The following is a 10,260-nucleotide window of genomic DNA, read 5'->3' on the forward strand; positions in this document are numbered from 1 at the left end:
ATATGACTAAATTGGCACAGTCTGATATGTGGCAAAAAATTGTATATACTTACTAATTATTATAAAAAACTGTTCTAATTTTTTTTCCTCGTAAACAATTAATGATTCATTATATTTTTTGTAACCGAATGAACTCTACTTCGCATAATTTGTTGGTGATTTGTCAATATCCCATATCTAACAATTGGACAATATAGCATTAGTAATTTTTCAGTCTGCCTCCGTAGTGTAATGGCCAGCACGCTCGGCTATCGTTCTGGAGGTCCCGGGTTCGATTCCCAAGGGGGGTAAAATAAATATAAGTGATTTTTTCACTGTCATATTTATTCAATATTACCCTGGACTGGTACCTGAAGCGGAGGGAGGATCACCTTTCCTTCATGTGTAAACGATCAAGATAACACTGCGTTTATATGACGCAGTGCCCTATGCACCATTGGGGTGCGGATAAGGGTTTTATTATATATTATAATTTTTCATGTTTTTTTTTTGTTGAATGTGACATACTATCCTCAACGGTGGACAAAATGTTATTTTTCATATTATTTTTTGACATCTCATCAAAGATGAAGAAGAATATGGAAGTCTGGGCATTTACGGGGCTGACGACCGTCATTGGCTGGTTTGAGTGATCACTTTACGCACGTGTAACATTCACCAATTCCACCCATTATTGACAACCACACTACTCAAATTTTTAAAAGTTCTATATATATGAACCAATTTTGAAACATTGTTCTTGAATCACTAGAACTTCACTAGAGACATCTATTGGCGAGATGTAAAGAAGCTTTTTATTAAGGAAAAACTCTTATATTAGTATGTGAGGTCCGAATCCTGGATTATAATCACACACATGAGAAATGCCAGAAAATACTATTTTCATTTCTATTATTTAAGCTTATAATTTGACCAGATAATTTATTTACAACATATTCAGTGTGTCCAAATACTTGTCTACAAAATCTGGATTATCTCCAATTACAGGAGTTATTTTCTCTCCTTATCATTCATCATTCACTTTGTTTAATATCACTTAAAAGCTTTACTTCACGATTTCGGATTTACGAAACATACCGGTTTCGGATTAATCATTCGTTTAAGTCGTCAAATAATTAATCTAAACTCTCCTTATCATTCATCAATATAATTTGTCAATATAATTATTTATTTATAATGAAATAATATAAACATAACTCCTGTAATTGGAGATAATCCAGATCTTTCACTAGAGACATCTATTGGTGAGATGAAAAATAATTCCTATAATTGGAGATAATCCAGATTTGTGAACAAGTATTTGGACACACTCAAAATGTTGTAGACAGAATGTTTAGTGTATAAAGTAATTAGCTATTAGTATTGGCTTTTACATTCTAACTATTTTAAGGACCAATATTTGATAACTCGCAACGTAATTTTCTTTGAACCCAAATAACATTTGACGTAATTGAATTTTTTTCTTAAAACACAGTTTTTGTATTGAAAAAATAAGTTTTTCTTTGAAATCAATGTATGGTTTTGAAAAGAAAAGCGTTATTAAAAGGTAAGGTGTTAAAAAAAAAAATCCATACATATTCTCAAAAACAAACAAAAATTAATTCACATTTTTCTTCAAAATTGAGCGTGAGCACACGACCAGCCCTGAGCGCGGCCGAACGCATTCCGGTTAAAACGCTTTAGACAAGCTTGAGATCTAAGCCTTAACGGTGATTATGTTCAGATAGGTGGCATTGGCGGATCACTGACAGCACGTATGTAGGTACGTTGCAAAAAACTGGTTCCGAAACCAGTTTTTATACCTTCAGTTTAAAATATGTGGTCAAATTATAGTACATGTGTAGTTTGCAGTTGGACCGGTATAGCCAGGGTTGGCATGTTCGAACCACGTGTTGTAAACAACGTCTAAAATACGTGGTTCTGATCACGTTTAAAGCATTAAAAAAAATTACAGAAAATTTACAATTTGACATGTATCTTTTTTTAATAATTCAACTACATATTTATATATAATATGGTACAATGAAACCATCTTCAAACCCTCATTTGCACCCGATGGTGCATAGGGCACTGCATCATATAAACGCAGTGTTATCTTGATTGTTAACACGTGAAGGAAAGGTAATCAGCCCTCCGCTTCGGGTACCAGTCCAGGGTAATATTGAATAAATATTAGAGTGAAAAAATCACTTATATTTATTTGACACCCCCCCTGGGAATCGAACCCGGGACCTCCAGAACGGTAGCCGAGCGCGATGACCATTACACTACGGAGGCGGATAAGTAAAGTATTGAAAAATGAACGCATTGTGAAATAAAATTTATTAATATAAAAAATAATATATCTTAGTATGTTCATCTTCTATAGACTCCTATACTATTGAACCGATTGCGATGAAGCTTGCAAGAGTTGCTGTGTGCATGATCACGGAGGTTTCTGTAAAAAAACGGGTGAAAAAATGGTAACGGGAACAGAAATATGCGTTAAACTATTTTCACATTATTACGGTTTTCATACACCATTTTGACATTTGGCAACACAGAAGAATCTCGCTTGGTTTATTTGCCAGGTTTTTGTTCCAAATACAAATAGTATAAAGATGTGTCCTGTTTGATAGATTAGAACAGTGCTCCGCAACCGGTGTGCCGTGGCACAATGGTGTGCCGTGAGCAGGATTCAGGTGTGCCGCGGCCAAATTCAATGTAATTGACATTTTTTATTTAACATTATGTAATTAAATACAAAAATAATTGGTCATTAATAACACACAATGACAAATTATTTTTCATAACATTGTCTTTTATTTCAAAATTATAATATAATTATAAATACATAATTTTTCAACGTATTTTATGTATTAATTTTAAAATCAAACACAGATTTTTAAGTCTACTAAGTTGTATTTTATTGTGAAAAAAACACATAAAAATTGTTTAGCTTAGTTACGGTATTTTTAATCAAATGCGAGGCGAAACAACTGTCACAATATAAATTTTTATGTGTTTTTTAACAATAAAAAACAATTTGACTAAAAAGATCGATGTTTGATTTAACAATTAATGTATAAATTAAAATAGAGTGCTACAAATTAAAAGCCAAATCAATAAATAAATTTTCGATGGTCTATATATTTAAACTTTAGGTGTGCCGTGGAATTCTAGGAAGAATTTTGGTGTGTCGCAGGTGAGAAAAGGTTGCGGAGCACTGGATTAGAATATGCGTAGCTATACCGCTTCACCTAGGGAGGTACAATTTATTCATGCGTTCATCAAATGAAACACATTTTTAAAAATTTGTATTTGGAACAAAATTTTATTTAAAAGCAAAGGAAGTGAGATTCTACTGTTTTTTCAACTGCCAAAATGGTGGAATATCAAAAATAATTTCGAAAATAGTTTTCAAGGGGAAATAAACAATAATATATGAAAAATATTTTGAGGAAAGGGTAAATGATTGTTTGCAGTATAGATATACAGTGAAACCTGTTAGATTGAATACCACTAGTGCACTAAAAAAACGTTCAATGTAAGGAGGTGTTCAATTTAACAGGTAAATAAAAAATTATAGAGAGGAATCCAACGGTACCAGGAACGCTAAAAACGGACACAATTACGCTATCAAACCAAGTAAACCAAGTAGGCAGACTATATTACCAGATAGATTTTTTGTGAATATACTTTTTTATCAATAACCAAAGGTGAAAGAATAAAAAAAGTAAAGGGGGACAAAGAATTTACAAATAATTAGCTTACAACATTTTGAGTGTGTCCAAATACTTGTTCACAAAATCTGGATTATCTCCAATTACAGGAGTTATTTTCATATTATTTTTTGACATCTCATCAAAGATGAAGAAGAATACGGAAGTCTGGGCAAATTATAAGCTTAATAATAAAAATGAAAATGGTATTTTCTGGCGTTTCTCATGTGTGTGATTATAATCCAGGATTCGGATCTCACATACTAATATAAGAGTTTCTGCTTAATAAAAAGCTTCTTTACATCTCACCAATAGATGTCTCTAGTGAAGTTCTAGTGATTCATGAACAAGGTTTCTAAATTGGTTCATATATATAGAACTTCCAAGAATTTGAGTAGTGTGGTTGTCAATAATGGGTAGAATTGGTGAATGTTACACGTGTGTAAAGTGATCACTTAAACCAGCCTATGACGGTTGTCAGCCCCGTAAATGCCCAGACTTCCATATTCTTCTTCATCTTTGATGAGATGTCAAAAAATAATATTTAGCTTATCTAAAATTATTTAATGTTCATTCTAACAGTGTGTAATTAAATGATAAATACTATTTTTAATGTTCAATGTTCAAAGTATAAAGCTGTTCATTCAGAAAAGGTGAATTAGTGAGAAAATTAATGTGTGTGTGTTCAATGTATATAATGTAGATAGGTGTTCATTGAGAGAAGGTGTTCAATGTAACAGGTTTCACTGTACTAATTTTTAAGACTGTTCGCCTCTGTAGTGTAATGGTCAGCACGCTCGGCTACCGTTCTGGAGGTCCCGGGTTCGATTCCCAGGGGGGGTAAAATAAATATAAGTGATTTTTTTCACTGTACTATTTATTCGATATCACCCTGGACTGGTACCTGAAGCGGAGAACTGATCACCTTTCCTTCATGGTTAACGATCAAGATAACACTGCGTTTGTATTACGCAGTGCCCTATGCACCATTAGGGTGCGGATAAGGGTTAAAAAAAAAAATTATAATTAAGAAATTTTTCTCCCCTAATATCCTCTAGACTTCTATATTTTTTATTTTGAGAAATAAAAAGACTTTGTTTTTGATCCACTCACATGTTTAGTAAAAAACCAACTAGTTTCGGCAACAACCTGTTGCCCTCCTCAGGGTTTATTTAATGACTGACTAAATTTTGTGGTTGGTTTTTAATAAAAATGTGAGTGGATCAAAAAACAAAGTCTTTTTATTTCTTTAAATAATATATCACTATGATTTACAAAGTTAATGCTTTCAATATTCAAAATATCTATATGTTTCTTTCAGGAATTATCTATCTTCAATCAATATAACATACAACGATCAACCCATTGCAATGAAATATACAGGGTTTATATCTAATCTAGAAGTAGAGATAATATCCTCCCACCCCTTCCAACAACGTCATATCGCTCACTCCTTTCAAGAACGTCATAAATCAAAAAACTTGATTTTTCAGGAGAACGTTTTTAAAGTTTAAAAATATATTACAATGTATTAAAAATAAATATCAAGCCACTTATTGAACTTTTTACTGTGCAACAGATCTTTTTAGATAAAACCTGAAGGTTTTTTCTCCATTTGAAAAATATTTGGTTTATTAAAAAAAAAATATTAAACCATACCTTTCCTTCAAAATTCAAAAACAACACTTTTTACCCTGTAGCGGTTAAATATTAAGTAAAAATGTACCGATTTTGCTGGGATATAGTACATTTTCTGGGCATTCGGAAAACATGCACAACTGAAAATTGACGATTTTTGATTTATGACGTTCTTGAAAGGAGTGAGCGATATATCAAATAATAATAAATAATAATAAAACCCTTATCTGCACCCCAATGGTGCATAGGGCACTGTGTCATATAAACGCAGTGTCATCTTGATCGTTTACACATGAAGGAAGGGTGATCAGCCCTCCGCTTCAGGTACCAGTCCATGGTAATATTGAATAAATATTACAGTGAAAAAATCACTTATATTTATTTTACCCCCCTTGGGAATCGAGCCGGGACCTCCAGAACGGTAGCCGAGCGTGCTGACCATTACACTACGGAGGCGGACATATATCTAAACACTTGATATTTCAGAAGATCATTTTTAAAGTTTTAAAATATAATAAAATGTATTAAAAATAAAATCAAGCCACTTATTGAACTTTTTACTGTGCAACAGATTTTTTTAGGTAAAACCTGAATGTTTCTTCACACCCTCTAAAAAAATTTTTGGGGGTGTTCCTCGTATTATGGACCAGGGCTGCTTCTTTCAGTGACTGAGATGATGATTGGCGAGAAGTATCACCCAATTCTACTGGAAAAGATACTACCAGAGATATGAAAACAAAGGTCAAATGGTAATGGAATATTTCAGCAGGATTTAACCCCCTGCCACAAATCCAAAAAAATGTTGAAATTTTTCACAAAAAAACAATGAACTGTGTTGGACTGGTCAAGAATTTCGCCAGACATAAACCTAATTGAAAACCTATCGGCGATCTGTAAGAATCGGCTTTCCAAAATTGATTGCACTACGGTGGAAAAGCTAATTTTGTTAATAATTCAGGTATGGTTTCGAGACGAGAGAGTAAAATTCTTGATTTAGCCCAAATGAGATCATATTAAATAATAATTTAATTATTATGTTTTAACTTTAGATATTCGAATAAAATGAAAAACGTGCATTCGCATACGTCATAAAATTTCCTTCATCAAACGTTTTATGACGTCATATGGTTTACTGTCTATGGTTTATAGAGCTGTAATAGTAGTAGTGTGGATTGTTTGTTTACCACTACACCACCATTTGTGTTAACAAATATGATGGGCGTGGCGGGGGGGTGGGAGGGTGGACCATAGACATCAACAAATAGAGCTGCCAATAATTAAGCAATGACACCAACATTAAAATAACTCCATCTTTTCTGTGACGTCATTCATTGCCAACTTACGAAAATAACCTTTTTTTAAAGGCGAATTTTCCAAAAGAAAATGATGAATGAAAACATTAATTATATCGGCTGTTATAAACGAGTCTAATACAATCCATTATGGGTTGAGTATGTTAAATTAGATATTCCTCCCGTCTGACAAAGATCCATTTATCTGCTTGATACTGTATATGTTAATTTTTACTGAATAAATTGAATTGAATTGTCCCAGCTTGCTTTATGATGGAACAATAAACAATGGCCTTGAACTTGTGATGGGCAATTCAATAACAAAATCGAATAGAGCAACAAATCCTTCACAGGAAGTCGATATTTAATTTGATTTCCGGATTCAATTACTCAACAGTAATCAATGCACAAATTCGGAAGTATATTCAGCATACTCAACCTCTATTGTTGTCGGCCAATTTTTTCATCAACCCCGGCCCTAATTAGTATCTAATTACGGCCGTATACTAATAACAAGTAACCGCAGACCCAACTCCGATCTGTACAGTGTTTTTTGGCGTCTCTCGCGCTTTACTAAAAGTAAGCAAATAGAACGCTTAGTGTTTAGTTCAATTAGTCAGCTGGATCCGATTACGACTCGACGTTGGCCGGTACACAGACGCCCACAAACTGGGCTCCCTTTCACTCCCTACACTGGGGAACTTCTAGAAAATTTGGTGATGGACTTACAGCCTTGTATTATTTAGATTGGCAGTGACAGGTATATTGAAAGCTTTTAAATGTTAATTCATAGTAAAATCGGGATACAATTTTATGTTGTTTCACATTTTCAATAAATTTCGCAACTTAGTTCAAAAAAAAAAAAATTGCTTAGCAAGAGCAGATCTGTCAGGAAGCCTAGATGCTTCTGTATCAGATCTGGGCATGCGGTGGGACAGCTTTCAATATAAATAGAACGCTTATATGCGTTTCCCGCTCTCTACCAACGGTATGTAAAAGACCCTTTGAAGCATTTCCCACAAACGATGTGTTGACCCCTGATATATTTGATAATTTAACATGAAAAATTTCAGCTGGAAAGAATTATAAACCGAGAAAAGTTAAGAATACCATCAGGTAGAAGAAAAAAAAAAGAAAAAGCAATGATTATCCATTATCATCAAATTTACATGTATGTCTTGAATCACAAAAACTTTTCAAATAATTTAGAGAACTACATAAAAGGGTGTATCAAGGAAAATAAAGAAGCCCTGACTTGCGAAACCCTTCCACATTTCAATAAAAGCCACAAAAAATATCACGATTTTTTTTTAAATATGCGTCAGTCCTCACTTTGCTCACTCCTTTCAACAGCGTCATATATCAAAATTGTCAATTTTCAGATGTGCATGTTTTCGGAATGCCCAGAAAATGTACTATATTCCAGCAAAAGCGGCATATTTTTAACTTAATATTTACCCGCTACAGGGCAGAAAGTGTTGTTTTTGGATTTTGAAGAAAAGGTATTGTTTAATTATTTTTTTTAAATTTACAAAATATTTTTCAAATGGAGAAAAAACATTCAAGTTTTACCTAAAAAGGCCTGTTGCACAGTAAAAAGTTCAGTAAGTGGCTTAATATTTATTTTTAATACATTTTACTATATTTTCAAATTTTAAAAAGGATCTCCTGAAAAATCAAGATTTTTGATATATGACGTTGTTGAAAGGAATGAGCGACTTCTTAGAAGTTAATTTTAGAAATAATATTACCCTGGACTGGTAACTGAAGTGGAGGGCCAATCACTTTTCCTTCACGTCTTAAAGATCAACGTAACACTGCATTTATATGATGCAGTGCCCTATGTACCATCGGGTGTGGATGAGGGTTTGAAGAAGAATAGAATACTGTACTAATACTCAAGAAATGGAGCACAGGATTGATCTCTTTGCCTCCATATAGCTCACAATCAAGTTGACACCGCATCACCCCAACATAATAAATACCCTTTGCATTATTGGATAAAGGTAGAAAAAATGTAACATTGTAAATAATATAAATAAATATAAAAAATATATAATAAAAATTAAACAATTAAGTTGCATCATTGGTGGCAACTAATTTTTTTTTTTTTAAATATTAACTTTTTTTAAAAATAATAAATTGCTGTTAAAATTTTTAAAACGAATCATTTCGACTAAGTTCAGAATAACGCGAGAGTTCAATGTTACCTAGATTTATTGCACTTACCGCGATAGATAATATTATGATAACATGATGAAACTTACCGTTATTTCGATACCGGGTTTGATATAACACTTAATAAAATATGTTTATAGGACTTTTCACGTAATTAAAGAGATAATCTCTTTTATCCAATGTCAGCAATCAGGACGGAAACAATATATTTACAAGAAAGAACATGCGTCGTCACTATTACACAATATTACACAATAATATGAAATGTCAAAACAAATTAACCTAATTTCGTATTCAAATTATACACATCTATTGACAAGAGCAAAGCAAATTACACTTTATAACTGAAATACTAGAAATTCCAGACTTCCAACGTTTCAATTTACATTGTAATTTTACTTTATTTGTAATATATTGTCGCAGGTAAAATATTTTTAAAATACTTTCGCGAAAATTGACAGCGAATTTCAAAATTGACATTGACAACCCCGCGGGATAAAAAATATTGCAGATTTCCTCATTACCGACATTTCTTTAAGAAAGTCAAAACAGGGTTGCCAATTGATACCGGTTTTTAAACGGAGATTCCCGCTTTTAAATAGTTCAATAAACATGGAAGTGCCTAGGTACCCATCGAAATTACTAATTTTTATCCTCTGACCCTAAACTCATCGAATCGACGCGATTTAAACGCGATTGTGATTATATTAAGATGGGGTCATCAGTTATGTGTTCCAGATTCATGGATATAGATGTGTAATATCTGTGATGAGATGCAAATGATGTAAGCGAATAAGTATAGGATGAAAGACATTAGTGTCTAGGAAAGAAAATAGAGGAAGAAAACGAGAATAACAGCAATGGCTGCGGCACTCGGGGTTTGCTTACCCCTACTAGTATACCTAGCTAATAGTGTATTGTTAATATGTAAAGACAATATATAACTTTTATCCAAGAAACAAACTGAAGAGTAGAAAAGAGATTGATTGAAAGAAGAAGTCCTGGTGAAGAAGAGATATAAACCAAACTAAAATTCAAACATGCCGGCGATATCAAAATATTTAAAAATTTACCAAAAAATACGTATCGTATAATTATTAAAAGTGACCGGAAAATTATAGATTCATATAAAAAATGGGAGTTTTCGCAATATTTTTAACTTAGACAAATAACCATTTAAGTAGATTTTGACCTGACCTTAACAATACAAAGATAATTTTGCATATTCTACCGCGAATATTCACATGATTTTTCAAAAGTGATGAACTGTATTTCGACTAATTATATTCCTAGGCGTCACGAACCCAAACCACGGTGTATCAGCAATGCAGCTGAAGCTTGATGCAGAGGGTTTATGGGCACTAGGGTACAGAAATAAATAAACAAAAAAAACTTTTGTCATAGCATGTGACACTAATATTGCTATATCTTTATATCCATAATATCCGTGC

The 10,260-nt window shown here is 32.8% G+C and overlaps 1 protein-coding gene across 1 annotated transcript in view; it reads right to left on the bottom strand.

Moving 5' to 3' along the window:
- The window catches only part of LOC148300777 (putative multidrug resistance-associated protein lethal(2)03659), a 49,390-nt gene extending 40,091 nt beyond the window's left edge, over positions 1-9,299 (bottom strand). Inside the window, exon 1 of the mRNA XM_088274325.1 lies at positions 8,899-9,299. The gene's annotated coding sequence lies outside the window, so the exon portion shown is untranslated. The remainder of the gene's footprint in view (positions 1-8,898) is intronic.
- Between the last annotated feature and the right edge of the window lie 961 nt (positions 9,300-10,260).

This window comes from Brachycentrus maculatus, unplaced genomic scaffold (assembly GCF_059751285.1).
Source record: "Brachycentrus maculatus isolate JH-2025_06_01 unplaced genomic scaffold, ASM5975128v1 h1tg000657l, whole genome shotgun sequence".
In the NCBI taxonomy this organism is placed as follows: domain Eukaryota; kingdom Metazoa; phylum Arthropoda; class Insecta; order Trichoptera; family Brachycentridae; genus Brachycentrus; species Brachycentrus maculatus.